Raw genomic sequence first — 10000 nt, forward strand, 5'->3', positions numbered from 1 at the left:
GCTCACGCCCAGACCCTTCTGCGCACACCGCCGCGACCCTCCTACTCGTCAGAGCTTCATGGAGGATTCGACCCGTAAAGGAAGAATCCCGCCCCATTTGCCGCTGACGGCGGAGTATAGGCGCGACGCTTCAGCGCCATCCATTTTCAGGGCTAGTTGCTTCGGCAGGTGAGTTGTTACACACTCCTTAGCGGATTCCGACTTCCATGGCCACCGTCCTGCTGTCTTAAGCAACCAACGCCTTTCATGGTATCCCATAAGCGTCGACTTAGGCGCCTTAACTCTGCGTTTGGTTCATCCCACAGCGCCAGTTCTGCTTACCAAAATTGGCCCACTTGGCACTCTGATTCATAAATCTCGTGGCTTCATTGATCCAAGCAAGCCAGAGATCTCACCCATTTAAAGTTTGAGAATAGGTTGAGGTCGTTTCGGCCCCAAGGCCTCTAATCATTCGCTTTACCAGATGAAACTCGCACAAGTTCACGGAGGAACAAGCGAGTGCCAGCTATCCTGAGGGAAACTTCGGAGGGAACCAGCTACTAGATGGTTCGATTAGTCTTTCGCCCCTATACCCAGTTCCGACGATCGATTTGCACGTCAGAATCGCTACGGACCTCCATCAGGGTTTCCCCTGACTTCGTCCTGACCAGGCATAGTTCACCATCTTTCGGGTCCCAACGTGTACGCTCTGGGTGCGCCTCTTCTCGCAATGAGAACGAGACGCCCCGGGAGTGCGAGGCCGCATCGCAACGCGGCCCATCCTCCCTCGGTCGACGCTAAGGAACGACCTTCACTTTCATTCCGCCTTTAGGTTTACAAAATCCCAATGACTCGCGCACATGTTAGACTCCTTGGTCCGTGTTTCAAGACGGGTCCTGAGAGTACCCAAAGCAGTAGCGTCGCCGACCGGTAATTCGAAGCTTGGCCAGTCCGAGGACACCGCCTGCCAACAGCTGACCAGGCTCGGAGCCGGCACCAGGTCCGTACCTCCGAGGGTATACTGATCGAGCTTGCGGCGGGCCTGACGCACATACATTCGAAAATGGATTGGTTGCGGCCCGATACCGTCAGAGTACCGTCGCGCAGCCGGCCGGGCCGCCGAGGGTCTGTCGCGTGCGCCAAAGGCGACGCGGCAGGCAACCACTCGGGCCGTAGACCGACACGCAACGGGTCGCGACGTTCTACTAAGGGAGAAGTGCACGACTACGTTGCCGGAACATTTAGGCCGAAGGCGGTGTACCCTCGCGCATTGGAACCACGAAGGTCCATACGCGGGGTATCTGCGCGCCAACGGAAGCCAGCCTCGTCGACGATGAATCTCCCCATTCGATCTTTTGGGTTTCTCAGGTTTACCCCTGAACGGTTTCACGTACTCTTGAACTCTCTCTTCAAAGTTCTTTTCAACTTTCCTCACGGTACTTGTTCGCTATCGGTCTCGTGGTCATATTTAGCCTTAGATGGAGTTTACCACCCACTTAGGGCTGCACTCTCAAGCAACCCGACTCTAAGGAAAGGTCCTCCCGAAACGCGTACCGGTCGCTACGGGCCTGGCACCCTCTACGGGTAAATGGCCCCATTCAAGATGGACTTGGACGCGGTTCGACGTCACGGGATAAATGGACCCTCCTGAACACTACATTTCCCTACGGCGGAACCGCGGGATTCAGTGCTGGGCTAATTCCTGTTCGCTCGCAGCTACTAAGGAAATCCTTGTTAGTTTCTTTTCCTCCGCTTAGTAATATGCTTAAATTCAGCGGGTAATCTCGCCTACTCTGAGGTCGTCGTGAACGTGAATTGTATGAAAATTCAATCGAATTTCATAAAAATCGCTCAAAGGCAAAAAAAACAAAGTCTAGAGGAGAGTGCGTTCGAACACAACAATATTCATATTATAACGTATATAAATGATAAATATACCGCGACACGCGCGACTCCGTATCGTCGCGAAAAATCGTTCGCGAACGCGTCTTATGCGCCTCACCAGTGGTCTCTGCTGCGTCGCGTGTCTATATTCTCTTTTTACACTCTTCTCCTTCTTCTATCACATTTTACTCGATCGCGAAAAAGACTCTCGCTAGACGATCTCGCGCTCCGGTTAACTTTAACGCCCGTCCGAGAAGAATTTTCGGGGACTGGACGACCGAAGCGGATCTCGCGCGGTCTCGCGATCGACAGTGAAGAGAAGTGCAGAAGAGGAAAAGAAGACACGACAAACACACACCATGGGGCGACCGACGCGTTCGTTTCAACGCTTTCGCACAAAGTCGGCGGCGGTTATATATTTATATCATTATATTCCGGCGGACGGGACGCGACGTTCGAAAGCCTCGCCAAAGAGGAGCTCCTGCCTCTTCCTCTCTCTTTTCTACGAGAAAAGATAAACGTATTTTACGGGGATACGGAAACGTTACCACGTGGTGTCACACACGATCGTCCGTCTCTTCTCTATAGCAGAAACCGATAAAAATACACCTCCCGAAAGAGAGTATATGGTGATTCTTTTTATATATATATATATTTCGAAATACAACTGAACGTGGCGGAAGCGCACGGTGGTGGTCCAGCGAGGACACGCGACGACGGGGAATAAGAACTATTCGACCCGTTACGAATACGCATGCTCGTCCCGCACGATTTTAACACACACCGTGTTTTTCTCCAGTCGTCAAAGCGTTCGTGCGTCGAATTCGAAAAATAAAAAAAAAAGAAAAACACCTTTTCTCTCTCTCGGGGTAAAAGAGTCGATGTGTATTGTGTATAAAGGTTCTGCGAGAAGTCTCGTTTTGACGTGTGTTCCGCCGATAACGACGATCCTCCGAAACGGGGATACAGAAACGTTACACCTCACAACACGATCTCCGTCTCTTCTCTATAGCAGAAACCGATAAAAATACACCTCCCGAAAGAGAGTATATGGTGATTCTTTTTATATATATATATTTCGAAATTCAACTGAACGTGGCGGAAGCGCACGGTGGTGGTCCAGCGAGGACACGCGACGACGGGGAATAAGAACTATTCGACCCGTTACGAATACGCATGCTCGTCCCGCACGATTTTAACACACACCGTGTTTTTCTCCAGTCGTCAAAGCGTTCGTGCGTCGAATTCGAAAAATAAAAAAAAGAAATACACCTTTTCTCTCTCTCTCGGGGTAAAAAGAGTCGATGTGTATTGTGTATAAAGGTTCTGCTGCGAGAAGTCTCGTTTTGCCGTGTGTTTCGGTAACGACGATCCTCCGAAACGTACATCTCATTCGTAAGAGAGGAAGAAAACAATCTCCCTGGGGCCAGTCGGTAATATACCGACATACGACGTGTCGTGCACATCCGTCTCACGCACGGTATACAAAATATGAATAAAACGTGTGTAGTCTCTCTCTCTCTCGACTTCTTAATATTTTCTTTCACCTCTGACGCATCATTTCAGGTGACGTCGGGAGCGCGGGAAAAAAATTTTTCTAAACACACGAAACCGTTCATCTCACGAACAGCCGAAAAAGTTGTCGCTCAGATCCATATCGCAGTGGAGCGGTATCCGCGGGCGGTCGTAATTGAACGACGCACGACGCCGCGAACACTCACGCGAGTCCATACAAACGATTCCGATCGTTTTGCAACAACTAGAACGTACACTGTCCGTGAAATTCACAGAATTTTCGCGTGTCCGCGACAAACGCCGACGAGACACCCATCGTTCGCTCGTACGTAGCATCCTTCTCTTAACCCGACTCAGAAACGTTCTTTGCGCCCTTCGGTAAAAAAACGTTCGATCCGAAGAGGTGAACGACGGCGGGGATTTGACAGAGCTACGCAAGCAGTGTATGGTACGTAAACGACCCTCAGCCAGGCGTGGTCCAGGAATTGTATCCGTGGACCGCAATGTGCGTTCGAAATGTCGATGTTCATGTGTCCTGCAGTTCACACGTTGACGCGCAATTAGCTGCGTTCTTCACGACCCACGAGCCAAGTGATCCACCGTTCAGGGTAATCGTATAAATTTTATATTTCACATATATAATTTTATTCTCATTTGTTCGACCTAATATCTCTCTTCTTTCAAAGAGAAGATAAAAGTTGATACCTGAATCTCCGACCAGCGCGCGAAGGAGATTCAGGCGTCGCCTTGGAGACGACACCGAAGCCTTTCGAGACGAAAAACGTTCAAGTAATATGTATATATTTCTCGACGTTCCGGGCGTATAGTGCATTCAAAAACCCGCGAAAGACGCAGAAGACTCGCACGCGTGGAAACGACGGGGATATATTTTGTATCCTACCCGATACTGAATCCATCGCGTGCAGTCGACCCTCGCGTTCTTCCGATCAGACGCATCTATTGTTGCGCGCATGTTTTCGCGTCGCATCGCGCGAAACGTTGCACGAATCGTACCGATCGATCGATTGAAAGCAAATAATGAAAAAAGACTTCACAGCTGGCTCTTTGCCGGTCATTCGTCCCATGTTATCTCTTGCCGCGAAATTGGCGCGCAAGAGTTGGGTGTCAGACGCGCGGCTTTAAAACGAGCTTCACGGCCGGTCCCTTCGTTACCGCTTTCGTTCTTTCTCTCGGAACGACCATGAACGAACACGACGAGCGACGCTACGGCATACACACGTCCACGGATTCGATTAAAAAAACAGACTTCACAGCTGGCTCTTTGCCGGTCATTCGTCCCATATTATCTCTTGCCGCGAAATTGGCGCGCAAGAGTTGGGTGTCAGACGCACGGCTTTAAAACGAGCTTCACGGCCGGTCCTCTCAATTCCGTGTACGGTACACGCAAGATGCGGGTTCCACTTCCAGACTACCCGGTCCCTTCTCTCTACGAGAATCGATAGTAGAAGAACGGCTCGAAAACGCGTCTCAGAGACTAGGGGAAAAGAAGCGGTATGCGAGCGAAACGAAAACGCATTATGGAAACGTCGCGAAACAATGTTCGACGGTTGCTCGGTTCCAATCGTGCGGCCGTTTCAATTTCTCGTGCGCTTCACCGTCCCTCCGTAACTCTGGCCGATCGCGTATACCGAAGAGCCGACACGCGCAAAAACCACAGGCATTGTATACTGTATATATATATGTTACAGTCACAGCCTTCGCGCGTTTTACTCTCCGACGCGGGGTTTCCACGACGAAAGAGAGACAGTTTCGTGGCGGGTGACTCGGCCGAATCGCTACGACGGGTATTTCTATTATAGAACGAATCATCGCCACCCTTTACCAGTGCCCGACGAAGGAATCACAAGGTCATCTGGAGTTTACAATGCCAGCGACGGTAATTCCAACGAAGACCCGATAAGTCAACTCATCGTTCTATTTCTCCCCGTACAGAAAAGCGAATCGACGCTAACGCACCTCGCGCAAGCACGAACGTTCTCTTCGCGTGGATCATCCCATCGTCGAAAGATGTAAAGACGCATTGGAGATCGTGGTCTCTGGCGGGCTCATTGCACGCCCCACTGCATATCTTTCCTCGAATCGAGAATGATTCGTCCACTAAGGCTGCGAAACTACGCGTCGAGGAAACTAGGGGAAAGAAGCGGGATGCGAGCGAAACGACAATACATTATGGAAACGTCGCGAAACAATGTTCGGCGGTTGCTCGTTTCCTCCTGCGGACGTTTCATTGCTCGGGCGCTTCACGTCCCTCCGTAACCTTCGCGCGATCGCGTGCCCCGGAGAGCCGGCAACCGGTGAACCACAGGCGTATAAACTATAGTCTTCTATAGCAAGCCTTCGGCGGTTACTCTCCGACGCGGGGATTCCACGACGAGAGAGAATTTCGTGGCGGGTGACATCGGTCGAAACGCTACGACGGGTATTTCTATTATAGAACGAATCATCGCCACCCTTTACCAGTGCCCGACGAAGGAATCACAAGGTCATCTGGAGTTTACAATGCCAGCGACGGTAATTCCAACGAAGACCCGATAAGTCAACTCATCGTTCTATTTCTCCCCGTACAGACAAGCGAATCAACGCTATCGCACCTCACGCATGCACGAACGTTCTCTTCGCGTGAATCGTCCCATCGTCGAAAGATATAGCCGCTTGGAGATCGTGGCCCATCAAGTTCTTCCGTAACTCCTGCGCGATCGCGTACCCCGGAGAGCAGGCAACCGGTGAACCACAGGCGTATAAACTATAGTCTTCTATAGCAAGCCTTCGCGTTTACTCTACGACGCGGGGATTCCACGACGAGAGAGATTTTCGTGGCGGGTGACACGGCCGAATCGCTACGACGGGTATTTCTATTATAGAACGAATCATCGCCACCCTTTACCAGTGCCCGACGAAGGAATCACAAGGTCATCTGGAGTTTACAATGCCAGCGACGGTAATTCCAACGAAGACCCGATAAGTCAACTCATCGTTCTATTTCTCCCCGTACAGAAAAGCGAATCGGCGCTATCGCACCTCACGCAAGCAGGAATGATCTCTTCGCGTGGATCGTCCCATCGTCGAAAGATGTAAGACGTACAGAAATCGTGGTCCATCACGATTATTCGTAACTCTCCGAGTCGCGTATCTGAGAGTAGGACAAACGGAGAACCACAGGCATAAATAATACTATATGTTTCTTATATAGTTAGCCTTCGCGTTTTACTCTCCGACGCGGGGATTCCACGACGAGAGAGAATTTCGTGGCGGGTGACATCGGTCGAAACGCTACGACGGGTATTTCTATTATAGAACGAATCATCGCCACCCTTTACCAGTGCCCGACGAAGGAATCACAAGGTCATCTGGAGTTTACAATGCCAGCGACGGTAATTCCAACGAAGACCCGATAAGTCAACTCATCGTTCTATTTCTCCCCGTACAGACAAGCGAATCAACGCTATCGCACCTCACGCATGCACGAACGTTCTCTTCGCGTGAATCGTCCCATCGTCGAAAGATATAGCCGCTTGGAGATCGTGGCCCATCAAGTTCTTCCGTAACTCCTGCGCGATCGCGTACCCCGGAGAGCAGGCAACCGGTGAACCACAGGCGTATAAACTATAGTCTTCTATAGCAAGCCTTCGCGTTTACTCTACGACGCGGGGATTCCACGACGAGAGAGATTTTCGTGGCGGGTGACACGGCCGAATCGCTACGACGGGTATTTCTATTATAGAACGAATCATCGCCACCCTTTACCAGTGCCCGACGAAGGAATCACAAGGTCATCTGGAGTTTACAATGCCAGCGACGGTAATTCCAACGAAGACCCGATAAGTCAACTCATCGTTCTATTTCTCCCCGTACAGAAAAGCGAATCGGCGCTATCGCACCTCACGCAAGCAGGAATGATCTCTTCGCGTGGATCGTCCCATCGTCGAAAGATGTAAGACGTACAGAAATCGTGGTCCATCACGATTATTCGTAACTCTCCGAGTCGCGTATCTGAGAGTAGGACAAACGGAGAACCACAGGCATAAATAATACTATATGTTTCTTATATAGTTAGCCTTCGCGTTTTACTCTCCGACATGGGGATTCCACGACGAGAGAGAGTTTCGTGGCGGGTGTCTCGGCCGAATCGCTACGACGGGTATTTCTATTATAGAACGAATCATCGCCACCCTTTACCAGTGCCCGACGAAGGAATCACAAGGTCATCTGGAGTTTACAATGCCAGCGACGGTAATTCCAACGAAGACCCGATAAGTCAACTCATCGTTCTATTTCTCCCCGTACAGAAAAGCGAATCGACGCTATCGCACCTCGCGCGAGCACGTAACTACTCTTCGCGTGGATCGTCCCATCGTCGAAAGATGTAAGACGCACGGAAATCGTGGCCCATCAACGTTTTTTTGTAACTCTGCCGATCGCGTATCACAGAGCCGAGACGCACATACCACAGGCGTATAATACCGTTTTCTTTCGTATGGTAAGCCTTCGCGTTTACTCTTCGGCGCGGGGTTTCCACGTCGAGAGAGACATTCGTGGCGGGTGACATCGGTCGAAACGCTACGACGGGTATTACTATTATAGAACGAATCATCGCCACCCTTTACCAGTGCCCGACGAAGGAATCACAAGGTCATCTGGAGTTTACAATGCCAGCGACGGTAATTCCAACGAAGACCCGATAAGTCAACTCAACGTTCTATTTCTCCCCGTACAGAAAAGCGAATCGACGCTGTTGCACCTCACGCAAGCACGAACGTTCTCTTCGCGTGGATCGTCCCATCGTCGAAAGATGTAAGACGCACGGAAATCGTGGCACATCACGTGTTTTCGGAACTCTGTCGACCGCGTATCTCAGAGACGACGCGCGCGAACCACTGGCATATACTATTATATATCGCGTTTTACCCTCCGACGCGGGGATTCCACGACGAGAGAGAGTTTCGTGAGCGGGTTGACTCGGAAGAAACGCTACGACGGGTATTTCTATTATAGAACGCATCATCGCCACCCTTTACCAGTGCCCGACGAAGGAATCACAAGGTCATCTGGAGTTTACAATGCCAGCGACGGTAATTCCAACGAAGACCCGATAAGTCAACTCAACGTTCTATTTCTCCCCGTACAGAAAAGCGAATCGACGCAATCGCACCATACGCGTGCACGTAAACAACTCTTCGCGTGGATCGTCCCATCGTCGAGAGACGTAAGTTTTCATAGTATGAATTCGCGTTTTACTCTCCGACGCGGGGATTCCACGACGAGAGAGAGTTTCGTGAGCGGGTTGACTCGGAAGAAACGCTACGACGGGTATTTCTATTATAGAACGCATCATCGCCACCCTTTACCAGTGCCCGACGAAGGAATCACAAGGTCATCTGGAGTTTACAATGCCAGCGACGGTAATTCCAACGAAGACCCGATAAGTCAACTCAACGTTCTATTTCTCCCCGTACAGAAAAGCGAATCGACGCAATCGCACCATACGCGTGCACGTAAACAACTCTTCGCGTGGATCGTCCCATCGTCGAGAGACGTAAGTTTTCATAGTATGAATTCGCGTTTTACTCTCCGACGCGGGGATTCCACGACGAGAGAGAGTTTCGTGAGCGGGTTGACTCGGAAGAAACGCTACGACGGGTATTTCTATTATAGAACGCATCATCGCCACCCTTTACCAGTGCCCGACGAAGGAATCACAAGGTCATCTGGAGTTTACAATGCCAGCGACGGTAATTCCAACGAAGACCCGATAAGTCAACTCAACGTTCTATTACTCCCCGTACAGAAAAGCGAATCGACGCAATCGCACCATACGCGTGCACGTAACAACTCTTCGCGTGGATCGTCCCATCGTCGAGAGACGTAAGTTTCATAGTAAGCCTTCGGCGTTTTACTCTCCGACGCGGGGATTCCACGACGAGAGAGAGAGTTTCGTGAGCGGGTTGACTCGGAAGAAACGCTACGACGGGTATTTCTATTATAGAACGCATCATCGCCACCCTTTACCAGTGCCCGACGAAGGAATCACAAGGTCATCTGGAGTTTACAATGCCAGCGACGGTAATTCCAACGAAGACCCGATAAGTCAACTCAACGTTCTATTTCTCCCCGTACAGAAAAGCGAATCGACGCAATCGCACCATACGCGTACACGTAAACAACTCTTCGCGTGGATCGTCCCATCGTCGAGAGACGTAAGTTTTCATAGTATGAATTCGCGTTTTACTCTCCGACGCGGGGATTCCACGACGAGAGAGAGTTTCGTGAGCGGGTTGACTCGGAAGAAACGCTACGACGGGTATTTCTATTATAGAACGCATCATCGCCACCCTTTACCAGTGCCCGACGAAGGAATCACAAGGTCATCTGGAGTTTACAATGCCAGCGACGGTAATTCCAACGAAGACCCGATAAGTCAACTCAACGTTCTATTTCTCCCCGTACAGAAAAGCGAATCGACGCAATCGCACCATACGCGTGCACGTAAACAACTCTTCGCGTGGATCGTCCCATCGTCGAGAGACGTAAGTTTTCATAGTATGAATTCGCGTTTTACTCTCCGACGCGGGGATTCCACGACGAGAGAGAGTTTCGTGAGCGG

The 10000-nt window shown here is 50.6% G+C and overlaps 2 non-coding genes across 2 annotated transcripts in view; both read right to left on the reverse strand.

Annotated features, from left to right (window-relative positions):
• LOC143176631 (large subunit ribosomal RNA) overlaps positions 1 to 1781 on the reverse strand; it is a 4003-nt gene extending 2222 nt beyond the window's left edge. Inside the window, exon 1 of the ribosomal RNA XR_013001153.1 lies at positions 1 to 1781. This exon is cut by the window's left edge and continues 2222 nt beyond it. This is a non-coding gene — a ribosomal RNA (large subunit ribosomal RNA).
• A 2054-nt stretch (positions 1782 to 3835) lies between these two features.
• Positions 3836 to 3989, reverse strand: LOC143176628 (5.8S ribosomal RNA). Its single transcript, XR_013001150.1, has one exon. It is a non-coding gene; the product is annotated as a 5.8S ribosomal RNA (ribosomal RNA).
• Between the last annotated feature and the right edge of the window lie 6011 nt (positions 3990 to 10000).

Source organism: Nomia melanderi, unplaced genomic scaffold, assembly GCF_051020985.1.
Source record: "Nomia melanderi isolate GNS246 unplaced genomic scaffold, iyNomMela1 scaffold0683, whole genome shotgun sequence".
In the NCBI taxonomy this organism is placed as follows: domain Eukaryota; kingdom Metazoa; phylum Arthropoda; class Insecta; order Hymenoptera; family Halictidae; genus Nomia; species Nomia melanderi.